At 44.1% G+C, this 13,727-nt stretch overlaps 1 long non-coding RNA gene across 1 annotated transcript; it reads left to right on the top strand.

The window, feature by feature from the left end:
• The first annotated feature begins 11,192 nt into the window (after positions 1 to 11,192).
• LOC310962063 lies at positions 11,193 to 12,365 on the top strand. The gene is made up of 3 exons (XR_014593649.1): positions 11,193 to 11,321; positions 11,773 to 11,810; positions 12,085 to 12,365. It is a non-coding gene; the product is annotated as an uncharacterized lncRNA (long non-coding RNA).
• Positions 12,366 to 13,727: the final 1,362 nt, after the last annotated feature.

Genomic DNA, 13,727 nt, shown 5'->3' with positions numbered 1-13,727 from the left:
CAGGAGGTGAATTTTATAAATGTCTTTGACCGGTAACTGGGAATACATACAAGGAGGACATTTTACAGTTGCACATGAATTCCACAGAACGAATCTCTGGTGTCTACTGAACATCAATCTCACTGTCTCAATCTGTGCAGTGGAAGTTGAGGGACCCTCCTGCTGCTACCCAGCCATGCCCTGTTAAAGGATGAGAATGTGTTAATACTTCAGTGTAGGCTATATGTCACTCTATATTCCACCAGAATGTTAAGAAATGTAAATCGGAAGAGAGCTATCAGTAACATATCAAGATGTTACCTCTGTAGGCCTTTCTGGATCCCCCTCTGTAAAGGCAGCAGATCATCCTAGATGAGTGATACTTTTCAGTATATTCAAACTACCATTTGACAAAATCTTTGATGTATCACCTACTTACAATAAAAAGGTCTGTTGTGGCGGGAGGGGGCTCCACCAGGGAGACAGCACCATCAGAATCTGTTGGAACAAAAGTAAAAAAAAAAGTCATGAAATAAATATTTTTATGAATAGGCTTGTTAGATAGATAGATAGATATAGGTCTAGGCATATTACATTTTATAAAAGCACTTGTGTCTTGGGGGGTGAGCTCAGAGGATGATTTTCCTCCAGGGATTCCCTCAGCCACTGGCCTTCCTAAATTCAGCTCCTCTGCCTGCGTTAGAGGTGGAGGTGCAGGGCCACCACCCGTTTTACGGGCGTCGGCTTTCTTTCTGTTGGCTGAGTAGAAGTCTGTGTTAGTTTAAATATGCTTAATTATTTAACAGAACATGATATAGATGAGAAGACTTTTATGTATGTGAAATTAGCATTATGTTGGGGATAAAACAACTGTACAGTCAAACAGCCATTTCTATTTTTTATTTCTTATCTTATTTTGTAATAAGTTTCTGCTTTTAATATTCTGTTGCTGCTGTGACAAACAAATTTCCCCGTCTGCGGGACATTAAAGGTTTTCTGATTCTGATTCTGATTCTGAATATTTACTTCATAATGTAAAACATGATCAAAATTAGGTACCCCTATGAGATTATGCCGAGTTCTTACCTGTTTGAACAATGTTTTTATATTTCATCTTAAGCTGCTGCCAAGTGCGCTTCTCCCCCGTGGGGTTGCACCTAAATGAAATAAATTAATAGACTACCACTCAAGCAGTTCCCTCCATGATATTACTGTGAATGCAACAGGGCTACATTTAAACTTACGCATTGACCCGAGCAGCAATGTTCTCCCACGCCGTCTCCCTCTCTTTAGCTGCTGCAGCGGTGTTACACTTACGGCGAAAAACATGCTCATACTCACCGTATGAGAGCATTAATATTTCCAATTCTAGTGGGGTGAAAAACGTAGCCCTCCGCGTTGCCATAGTGACTCGTCAAATCAGGGCTCCATTGATGCTGTCTTTTTATACTTGTGGTGCACGCACTTAACTCCAGGTGAAACTACTCTGAGTTGATCAACCTAACGCAAATCTGCTGTTCTGGAACCGAAAACTCAGAGTTTCCTATCTCAGAGTAGATCAACTCAGAGTTCAGGGTTAAACTCAGAGTTTTTTTAACCTGCTTTGTGAAACAGGCCCCAGGACTACATTTAAACTTATGCATTGACCCGAGCCGCAATGTTCTCCCGCACCGTCTCCCTCTCTTTTGCTGCAGCAGCGGTGTAAACCTGCTCAAACTCACCGTATGAGCGCATTAATATTTCCAATTCCAGTTGTAGCATAGCTCTTCTCTTCCCCGTTGCCATGGAGACTCGTCGAATCAGGGCTCCATTGATGCTGTCTTTTTTTACTTGTGGTGCACGCGCTTAACTCCAGGTCAAACTACTCTGATTGATCAACCTAACGCAATTCTGCTGTTCTGGGACTGAAAACTCAGAGTTTCCTATCTCAGAGTAGATCAACTCAGAGTTCAGGGTTAGACTCAGAGTTTTTTGAACCTGCTTTGTGAAATAGGCCCCAGATAATAAGGTGTTGCAGTCGTCCAGCCTAGAAGTAACAAACGCATGGACTAGTTTTTCTGCATCTTTCTGAGACACAATGTTTCTAATTTTCGCAATATTACGCAGGTGAAAATATGCAGTCCTTGTTGTTAATTTTATGTGAAAATCATAGGACATATCGTGGTCAAAAATAACACCCAGATTTCTTACTGTGGTGCTGGAGGACAACACAACATCATCTAGAGTAACAACATCTTTAGCTATTGAGTTTCGGAGGCCTTTGGGGCCAAGTACAATAACTTCAGTTTTATCTGAGTTTAAGATCAGAAAATTGCAGGTCATCCAGCTTTTTTATTTCCTTAATGCATATTTGAAGTTTATCTAACTGATCATTGTCTTCTGGTTTGATTGACAAATAAAATTGTGTATCATCAGCATAACAATAAAAATGAATGAAGTGCTACCTTATACTATTTCCTAAGGGAAGCATATATAAGGTGAAAAGAATCCAAGGACAGAACCCTGTGGGACTCTGTGACTGACTTTAGTGTGCATAGAGTATTTGTCGTTAACATGTACAACTGAGATCTATCTGATAAATAAGACTTAAACCAGCTCATTGCGGTTCCTTTAATGCCAATAAGATGCACCAGTCTCTGTAGCAGGGTGCGATGGTCAATAGTGTCGAGGGCCGCACTAAGCTCTAGTAGAACAAGCACAGAGACAAGTCATTTGTCTGAAGCTATTAGAAGGTCATTAGTAATTTTTACCAGTCCTGTCTCAGTGCTATGATTCGCTCTAAATCCTGACTGGAAGTCTTCAAATAACTCATTATTATGTAAAAAGTCATACAGCTGACAGGACGTCAGTCTATCACAGGGCACATAGAGACGTACAGAGACAGACAACCATTCACACCTACGGGCAATTTTAGAGTCATCAATTAACCTAACACGTGCATGTCTTTGGACTGTGGGAGGAAACCCACGCCGACACGGGGAGAACATGCAAACTCTGCACAGAAAGGCCGAGGCCGGGATGCAAACCTCTGACCTTCTTGCTGTGAGGCGACAGTGCTAACCACTACACCCCCGTGTAGCAAGAACAAGAGTTTCAAATGAATAATAATTTAGTTTAGGTTAAGGGTTTATTAATAGGCCTGAGTCATAAATAGCTGCAACGCCTCCTCCTCGGCCACTGCCTCGAGGAATATGAGTATTAATATGACTGGGAGGAGTGGATTCAATTAGGCTAACATAATCTTCATGACATAGCCAGGTTTCAGTCAGACAGAGATCATCAATATGGTTATCTGATATCAAATCATTTATTAATACAGCTTTAGATGACAGAGATCTGATGTTTAAAAGTCCACATTTTATCTTCTGATTTTGTTGCATTATTACAGATTTGATTTCTATCACGTTTTACTGTGTAGCTTCTGTTCATTTTTTATTTAATTAATATAGATGATCGTTAGGCACACAGCGCTTGTATAGGATACTGAGCTGTAAAGCGATCCACAGAGCGTGCGGAGACGTGTGTAAGACTGCAGCTATGCTTGCTGTGCGTCTGTGGTAACGGCAGCGCAGAGAGGTGTGTTAAACTGTGACTCTGCATCCTGATCCCAACACTGGGTTTTTGTCAGGAGTTCGCAGGTCAATGTTTGCAGATAAAAGTCTTGACCCCTCCTGGTTAGGGTACAGGCCGTCGTGTCTAAAAAGCCTGGATCTGTTAAAAAAGGCTGTGAAGTTGTCCACAAATGGAATACTTTTCCCCAGGCAGTATCCTTTAAGCCACAGGTGCAGCTGGCAAAGGCGGCAGTACATGACGTCACCAAAACATGGAGGGGGAAGGCAGGAGGTGGAGGGTGCCTCGGTGAGTGCTGGTGCCGGAGATCCGGTGGTGATGGAGCCAGTCCATGGCAGGGTGGTGTTGTCGGCGGCCGTCATGGTACGGTCACCAGCGCCGGAAGCCTTAAGATGGGGAGGAACTTCGCCTGAGTTGAGGCGATGGTGGAAAATTCCAGGAAGATTTTGTTCTTCTCCTTGAGGTCAACCTTCAGGCCAGAGACGTTCTCCCTCAGTTTTAAGAGTGTGGGGAGACGGGACTCGCACACAGCCATCATATCGCAGCCTGTGCTGGGGATCCGTCACCCCGGGACACAGAACCGTCACAGGGAGATGAGTTCAATTAAATTAAATTCCCGCCCTGGAGCCGAATGTCCAGGGAGATCCTTCTTCACTCCTGGGCAGCCCACTTCACCAGTTGTTTTTTAGATCTGGCTGAGTTGAAGAAATGTTTTAAAATTGGCGCCTGGCTAGTGCGATTCGGCGTCACGACTTTAGTGTTTTACTTCTCCGGTGTGATCAGAGTCAACCACAGGCCCGATGGTTAAATGCTTCGGTCGATTGTTTGAAGAAATAATACAATACAAGCTGGGCACGAGTGATTCCAAATATGGAATTGATAAACTAAGTTAAAAACAATATTTTCCGGAGCTGAAGTGGCGGGAAACCCAGTGAAATCAAGCGAAGCTGCGCATGCGTATGCCTAGATGATGTAGACAGTACAATGCAATGCAATACAATGCGATACAATACAGACCAATGCCAATACAGACCAATACAGACCTCTAGGTGGCAGTGGCGGCACCACAGAGCATCCTTTAGACACTACATAAAATCCTTTAGCATCAGCATCCAGGGCATGAAGAAACAGAAAATGTTTATTGTAAATGCATTTAGCAAAAAATTATGATCTACATTCAGCACTGTCATAACAGCGCTCCACACTGCGACTAAATGGTTGCATTTTGTAACCAATATTTGATTGTGCGTGACTTACATCTAGTTGCGCATGTGCAACCAGATGTCTCGCCATATCAATATGTAAGTGGCTTAACAGCAACAAAGTGACAAATAGGACAGGAACAATATGTAAGCACTGTAAGAGGATAGTGCTGTCAGCACCGTAACACAAACACGTAACATGTGAGCTCCCGCAGCTTCATTAACATCAGACTACAAGTTATAGGTTCATTGTCGCACTGGATGGACCTAAAGAGTCCATATATGACGCTTTGGGACAGACAACACAAATAAAGACTGATCTGATCAGTCACTCTAGATACAGTTCATATGTTTATACATCGGAGAAAACTCGGCTGTGAGTCAGTTTACGTAATAAAATGGAAACGTATCTGTTCTGTGAGATGAACGAATGACGGATGTCACAGCCCTTCTTATGTCGCTCTCTGTTGAGCAGTGTCTTATGTTGTCAGGGGCAGATCAGAGCCCTTTGGACGGTGAGCCCCCCCCCCCCCCCGAGTGTTATACCTTACCTCCGTGAGTACTGTAGGCTACACCGTGGCTAAAACAAGTACTATGCAAACACACCTCAGCACCACCATAGCTCCCTGATAAAATACCCCCTGTAAAGAAATTACTGACATTTTAGTGTTAAAGTTTAGTGTTAAAATCTCGTCATGTCCCGTTCTCGTGGACTTAATATCGTGTATCGTCTTGTCACACCGCTTATTCTGAATGTATGGTTTATTTTTTAAATATTGTACTGTCATTTAAGCGATGGTGCTATCGGTTTATCTTCTATCTTGCATCTTCAAAAATGGAGCCCTGCATAACAAAAACTAAAACAACAATTGAAAAGCACATAACTGCAAAATCAAAGTCTTGTGCTCAATGTTTTTTTTCACGAAATAAAGTTTTTTGTTGAAGTGCCTTGGTTATTTAAAAAAACATGCTAGTACAGCAGTGATATAGACACAGAGGATATTCTATCAAATTATGAACGGTAAAAAATAATAGTATTTCAGAATAATTCAAGTAATAACTTCACTCACTCACTCATCTTCAACCGCTTATCCGGGGTCGGGTCGCGGGGGCAGCAGCTCTAGTAGGGGGTCCCCGAACTTCCCTTTCCAAGGCCACATTAACCAGCTCTTACTGGGGGATCCCGAGGCGTTCCCAGGCCAGTGTGGAGATATAATCTCTCCACCTAGTCCTGGGTCTTCCCCGAGGCCTCCTCCCAGCTGGACTTGCCTGGAACACCTCCCTAGGGAGGTACCCAGGGGGCATCCTTACTAGATGCCCGAACCACCTCAACTGGCTCCTTTCGACGCAAAGGAGCAGCGGCTCTACTCCGAGTTCTTCACAGATGGCTGAACTTCTCACCCTATCACTAAGGGAGACTCCAGCCGCCCTCCTTAGAAAACCCATTTCAGCCGCTTGTACCCGCGACCTTGTTCTTTCGGTCATGACCCAGCTTTCATGACTATAGGTGAGGGTAGGAACGAAGATTGACCGGTAGATCGAGAGATTTGCCTTCCGGCTCAGCTCTCTTTGCGTCACAACGGTGCGGTAGAGCAACTGCAATACCGCCCCCGCTGCTCCGATTCTCTGGCCAAAGTCACGCTCCATCGTCCCCTCACTCGTGAACAAGATCCTGAGGTACTTGAACTCCACTTGGGGTAAGGACTCTTTCAAGATTCAAGATTCAAGATTCAAGAAGCTTTATTTATCCCGAGGGAAATTATTGTGCAACAGTTTCAATACAAAGATGGGAAAGGATTAGAGTAACAATAGCTAACATAAATCAAATAAAAATAAAGCTAACATAAAATAAATCAAACAAATAACTAAATGTGACAGAGTGCAACAGACATTGTGGTTAAACTTAGGTATATACAATATACAACAATACGCACCGTGCAGTTTAGCAGCATATTGAAATAAAATAAGTACAAACTAAATAAGTAATAAGAAGCAATAAGTGATAACAGTGTTAAAGTGTAGCAGCATTTCTTACTGAACTAAGTGACAGTACAGCTAATAGTACAACTAAATAAAGTGATGCAGTGATGATATAAAGTGATATAAAGTGACATTTGCTCAGGACACAATGGCCCTCATTTATCAATCTTGCGTGAAAACGGGCGCAGATCTGAGCGCAGAATTGGTCGTAGGACAGGACACACGTGTGATTTACGAAAACATTCGTATCTGACCAATCTCAGCATACGAATGAGCGGGCCTTGATAAATGCGGCGGCTGAATTTGATCGTCATTAACATGTTACGCCTTTAAATATTCCTGGTTCGGCGGCCTCGCCCACTGAGGTCAAACATGGAGAGAAGAAACACAGGTTAGAAAAGAAACTGTTAACCAAAATGTTAATCATCTGATACCTTGTTTGATTTAATGCAATTTATCGAGGGTAGCCACTAACCGAGGAGATGACTTTGGCTCTGCAGTGCGCCATGCTGCAGCCGCGCGCCAACACATTCATTCATCTATCTTCAACCGCTTGTCCCTGTCGGGGGCGCTGGAGCCGAGCTGTTTTGAAATATAAAAGAATCGTGTGTCCCCCCCTGGCCACCTGGCCGCCACGTTTAAAAGCGATAGCTTGGCATCACAAATCACCTGTACATTTATCGAGTGGTAGTTTTTGCGATTGATGAATGCGTAATCATTCATGGATGGTGCCTTCAGACGCACATGAGTACAATCAATTGCTCCGACAACAATTTTTATTTTTTTTAATTTGTTTTAAGAATCCGTTTTGGATTCCTGATGATCTTACTGATCCTCTTGGCGTCTGCTGCCCTCAGTCTACTGCCCCAGCACACAACAGCAAAAAAGATGGCACTGGCTACCACCGACTGGTAGAACATCCTCAGCATGGTGTTACATACATTGAATGAGCGGAGCCTCCTCAGGAAATAGAGACGACTCTGGCCCTTCTTGTAAACAGCCTCAGTGTTCTTGGACCAGTCCAGTTTGTTATCCAGGTATACTCAAAGGTATTTGTAATCTTGGACAACATCAACAGTCACACCGTTGATGGAGATGGGTGTGGGGGCAGATTTACTCCTGCGGCAATCCCCCACTAGCTCCTTAGTCTTGGTGGGGTTGAGAATCAGGTGATTAGCTGTACACCAGTCGACGAAGGAGTCCACAATGCCCCTGTACTCCTCCTCCTTCCCCTCACTGACACAGCCAACAATTGCAGAGTTGTCAGCAAACTTCTGCAGGTTGCAGGACTCAGAGAGGAGCTGAAAGTCTAAGGTGTACAGGGTGAACAGAAAGAAGAAGAAAGAACAGTTCCCTGTGGAGCCCCGGTACCAGACACTCAGTCCTGCAGTCTGACATACTGTAGTCGACCCGTCAAGTTATCTGTAATCCAGGAAACCAGGGAAGAGTCCACCTGCATCGCCGTCAGCTTACTCCCAAGCAGAGCAGGCCGGATGGTATTGAACGCACTGGAGAAGTCCATGAACAAGATTCTCACAGTGGTTCCCGGTCTGTCCAGGTGGAGCAGAGGGATGAAAGCGTCCTCCACACCTAATCTCGGCTAGTAGGCAAACTGTAGAGGGTCCAGTGATGAGCTGACCAGGGGCCAAAGAAGTGACAGGACCAGCCTCTCCAGGGACTTCATCAGGTGCGACGTCAGCGCCACCGGTCTGTAGTCTTCGGAGGTGCTGGGACGCACCTTCTTCGGTAGTCGTACCAGGCAGGATGTCTTCCACAGCACAGGGACCTTCTCTAGACTCAGGCTGAGGTTAGATCGATAGGCTTACTTACTAGTAAGCAATCCACCTGTTTTCCCGCTGAGAGCCATGGCCTCAGATTTAGAGGTGCTTATCCTCATCCCAGCCATTTCACACTCATTGTGAACCGATCCAGTGAGTGCTGATGGTCACTGACCAACGATGCCATCAGGACCACATCATCTGCAAAAAGCAGAGACGAGACCCCCAGCCCACCGAACTGCAACCCCTCCCCACAACGACTATGTCTCGATATCCTGTCCATGAAAATCACAAACAGGATTGGTGACAAAGCGCATGTCTGGTGGAGGCCAACCCCCACCGGGAACAAATCCGACTTACTGCTGAGGATCCGGACACAGCTCTCGCTTTGGGTGTACAGAGATTAGATGGCCCACAGAAGTGACCCCCTCACCCCATACTCCCGCAGCACCTCCCACAGTATCTCCCGAGGGACCCGGTCATATGCCTTCTCCAGATCCACAAAGCACATGTAGACTGGATGGGCATACTCCCAGGCCCTCTCCAGGATCCTTGCGAGAGTGAAGAGCTGGTCCGTTGTTTCACATCCAGGACGGAATCCGTATTATTCCTCTTCAATCTGAGGTCCGACTATAGGACGAACCCTCCTTTCCAGCACCTTGGAGTAGACTTTACCAGGGAGGCTGAGTAGTGTGATAACCCTGTAATTGGCACACACCCTCTGGTCCCCCTTTTTAAATAAGGGAACCACCAACCCAGTCTGCCACTCCCTGGGCACTGTCCCAGACTTCCACGCAATAATGAAGAGACGTGTCAACCAAGACAGCCCCTCCAAACCCAAAGCTTTCAGCATTTTTGGACGAATCTCATCAATCCCGCGCCGCGGTGTTGGAGTTTACCCCGGTGGACAAGAGGGTCGCCTCCTTACGCCTGCAGGTGGTAGGGGGGAAGACTCTGACTGCTGTCTGTGCCTATGCACTGGACAGCAGTTCAGAGTATTCAGCCTTCTTGGAGACCTTGAAAGGAGTCCTGCATGGGGCTCCAGTAGGCTCCAAGTGGGCAATGATGGAGACACCTGGAGAGGCGTGATTTGGAGGAACGGCCTCCCTGATCTAAATACGAGCGGTCATCTGTTATTAGACTTCCGTGCTAGTCATGGATTGTCTATAACTAACACCATGTTCAAACATAAGGATGCTCAAGTATATGTGGTACCAGAGCACCCTAGGTCAAAGGTCGATTCGGTGATCGTATCATCTGATCTGAGGCCATATGTTTTGAACACTCATCTAGTGATGAGTTGGGTCAGAGGATGGGGGAAGATTCTGGACAGACCAGGTGAGCCGAAACGAGTAGTCCGGGTAAACTGGGAACGTCTGGAGGAAGTAATAGTGACCTCTCTCTAAGTCAGAGCGTTCCCCTGGCATATTACTGTAATGCCAATGTAAACTTAGTCAAGGGCTAAATTACAACGCTACAACTGCATCCTCTACATTTGAATATAAATTATTTACTATTATTGCTTGATATGTGTTGTCAGTGAAGCATCTGAAAGGTCAGTGTGGTCAATCCGAGCTGTAATTGTGAAAGAAGCTTAAGGGCATCTTACATATCTGTCATAATGAGTTAATGCATAATGGTCACTGTATCGGAAAGGGACTGAGTAACAGTTGTAAAATAGTAGTATTTGCTGTAACTAACAATTTTCCTCACTTATATAACACTAACTTTATCAGGAACATACCATTGAGACTGATGCCCTCCTTTTCAAGGAGGGGATCAGCACATGTAAAAAAAAAAAGAATAAAAAAGATATGAATATATTATACAACATTTTAATAATTTCAGCATGCATGAGAATTTATAAGATGATTGTATGTTTCATGTATTAAATCTTGAGCTGCACACTTTTTTTACACGTTCATATGTTTCCTCCTTTTTTGGCTGCTCAGGGTGATATAGGTTTCTAGATCAATAAGGCAAACCATGTGAAATGGTTAACTGAATAAATGACTGTGGAATCGATTACTAATTATGTCAGAACACAGGGTGATGTGACGTGAAGTGACATGAAGTGAAGTGAAGTGACATGAAGTGAAGTGACGTGAATTTACATGAAGTGAAGTGACGTGACGTGACGTGACGTGACGTGACGTGACGTGACGTGACGTGACGTGACGTGACGGGAAGCGACGTGACGTGACGGGAAGTGAAGTGACATGAAGTGAAGTGACATGAAGTGAAGTGAGGTGACATGAAGTGAAGTGAAGTGATATAAAGTGAAGTGAAGTGAAGTGAAGTGACGTGAAGTGACGTGACGTGACGTGGTTTTACGTGGCGTGACTTGGCGTGGCGTGACGTGACGATAGACGCAATAGAAGCAGCGCGATTACATACAAAGTCAATCTACAGACGTGTTTGAAGGCGCGTGGCGCGTTATTCACCATACTCGCGGTGCGATAGGCGCACAAATCAGTAGTGAATTGCGTGATGCAGTGGCGCGCCAGCCAATCAGCGTTGAAACTGTGGTAAATTTCATAACATCCGGGGGATCACCAGGGCCCAGTATTTCAAAATTTGTAATCTGGATCAGAATAATCCGGATAATGAAATCCTCCTTTTCTCAGTCATGGATCACGGTGATCCTGCTGACTTTATCTGAGTATTTCAAAACACAGGCAGGTCGGATCACTGTGATCCCTACCTGGCCGGATACGGATTTCCCAATCTCAAGTCTCCGCCTCCGGGATCTGAAACATGGTGGACTACTTCATGAAAGGAGTAGCAGAGAGCCGACTTTCACGTCAAAAGTGTAAGTTAACCGTCGTCTATTGTGTAGCGGTTTTAATACCATACGAACGGCAACCAACACATCATGCAAGCCAACTATTTGAATTGTCACCTTATTAAAAGCAGGCCGTGGCGATCTCTAATTGAGACGCGGCCGTGCTAACGGGAGCTAACGCGGCTCCATTGACTTGTGTGTTAAGCAGCTAGCGGGCTATCATTAGCGGCTATCATTAGCGTCACGTCATTTGCAACACGGCAGATTTACAGTATAAGCAGGCTGCATTGTGTACAGACCTGCTCAGTGCTTAGAAAACACAACGCAACACAGTTTGAGTATTAACTACAAGGTTTGTTCAGAAGGTTCAGAATGCTACAGTAGCCTAATGCTGGTGATGATATCATGTTTTTGTGTAGGCTACATAAACACAATTTGGGATTGTGGATTAAGATACTCATACACCTTCTACCTTCAGAGTCCACTCACAGCCATGGACCACTCAGCTACAACAGGGTGAGTGCTGGAAATCCTTAAATGCTTTAATTGTATTGATACATTTAAGACTTTCAAGTAATTGGAGTTTGAATAAAGTGCTTGAAACTGCTTAAATTTGTAATGGCATTACTTTCATGGTATTGGTCAGTGACACAATTAGAAACATTTCTTCATCCTAATTCCTCTCCAACATTGGTGAGAGCTTGTTTTTTTTTGCATTTCACTACACTGTTTTTAAACCTTGGTTTTAGCTTTGCATGTGACCAATAAACTTATCTATCTACCACATCAGGCACGGGGGCCAGAGCCAGAGCCAGAGCCAGCGCCAGAGCGACGGCGACGGAAGAGGCATGCCGGGGATGAGGAAGCCTATGAGAGGCTCCTCAAAATGGAGACCGAAAGGGCAGTCAAACAGACTGAACTGGCCAAACGGCAAATTAAGCTGACGCTGCTTCAGCAAAAAGAGACAGAATTAACAATCAAGTTGTTAGAGAAACAGCTTGACATTTGAAATAGCATGGTCCGTAGTGGTCACATTATTTTTTGTTGGAATAAAACTTTGTTTGGACCCTGCATTCCTTTGTCTTTCTCTGTTTTGGTACATGCAAGTTACAATGTTTGGTGAATTAGAATTTGAGAAATAATTGTAATTTTATTTACAGCAGTTTTACAGTGTGGTCAAAAATTTTACTATGCTTTACATTTTTTGATATTACTTAAATTACTTGTTAGAAGTACAACACTAACACTTAAGTGTAACAAACATCTTGAGTAACAATATCTAGGAGAAGTATGCGCTGAGAGTTTGTCAATCCAAGTCAAATCCACCTCTGAGGTGGGATTCAAATGATCCTGAAATTTTGGTATCAAGTTGATCCAGATATCTGACTTAACTTTTGAAATACCCAAATCAGCCTTTTATCTGGATTCAGGGGAGGATTGGATTACCAGAGCTGAAATCCTGATCTTCAGGATCAGGATTCTCCTGATCTGTGTTGAAATACCCAGTTTTCAGATCAGATCTAGATTTAATCCAATCCGACCAGGATAATCCTGTCAGATCACGTTTGAAATAGGGGATCACCACAGCCGCCATTGTTGCAGTTCTTGACTACATCAAGAGAAACAGACTGTTATACGTAATATACGTAATATACGTAATATACTTCGGACAGAGCCAGGCTAGCTGTTTCCTTCTGAGTCCAGTCTTTATGCTAAGCTAGGCTAACCACGTCCTGACTCAATTTCTGTACATAACACATACGACACTGATATCAATCATCTCATTTCATCCTCAGACAGAAAACAAATAGCATGTTTCTCCAAATCTTGAACTATTTCTTTTTATGATTTGAGGATATTTGAATGTTAACTCGGCGAAACAGTGGGCAAAAAAAGCAAAAGACCAGGACCACTGGTAAACAGACCAGAACAGAAGCTCTAAATGGATGTAGAAGAGGAGGAACTGATGAAGTCACATACGCTCTTTGTTTCCTGTTCAGGCAGAACTGTGTGGTTGAGAGATGTCCATCTTCTGCTTCAAAGCCATGATCAAGTATTTCTTCCTCCTCCGACCAATAATTATCTGAATCAAAAGATAAAAAGGAGCGAAGGGGTTAGGGCTGGATGTGGACTGATCCCTATGAATCTTAGATAATCCTCTTGGTTTCCCTAAAGGGCAAAAAGAACTGAATCTGGAGTCAAAAGTGCACATAGGATGTTTTAATGACAGACACCAGCCAAAAAGCTTGGAGCTAGCCAGTGGCATCTCATTAATATATACACACGGGCTGGAGCCGATGTTAAAGGATGACTACCTTCGAGAGAGGCGAGTGGGTATTGATGTTATAATGGCAGTGAGTGTCTCACAGGATTTAGTCTGTGAGTCTGACTTAAACCTGCTGAGGATTCCACGTTTTCTTGGACTCCTTTTTT

Source organism: Echiichthys vipera (genome assembly GCF_963691815.1).
Source record: "Echiichthys vipera genome assembly, chromosome: 19".
In the NCBI taxonomy this organism is placed as follows: Eukaryota; Metazoa; Chordata; class Actinopteri; order Perciformes; family Trachinidae; genus Echiichthys; species Echiichthys vipera.
Note: the sequence above shows the minus strand (reverse complement) of the source record. Positions and strands in the feature narration are given on the sequence as shown.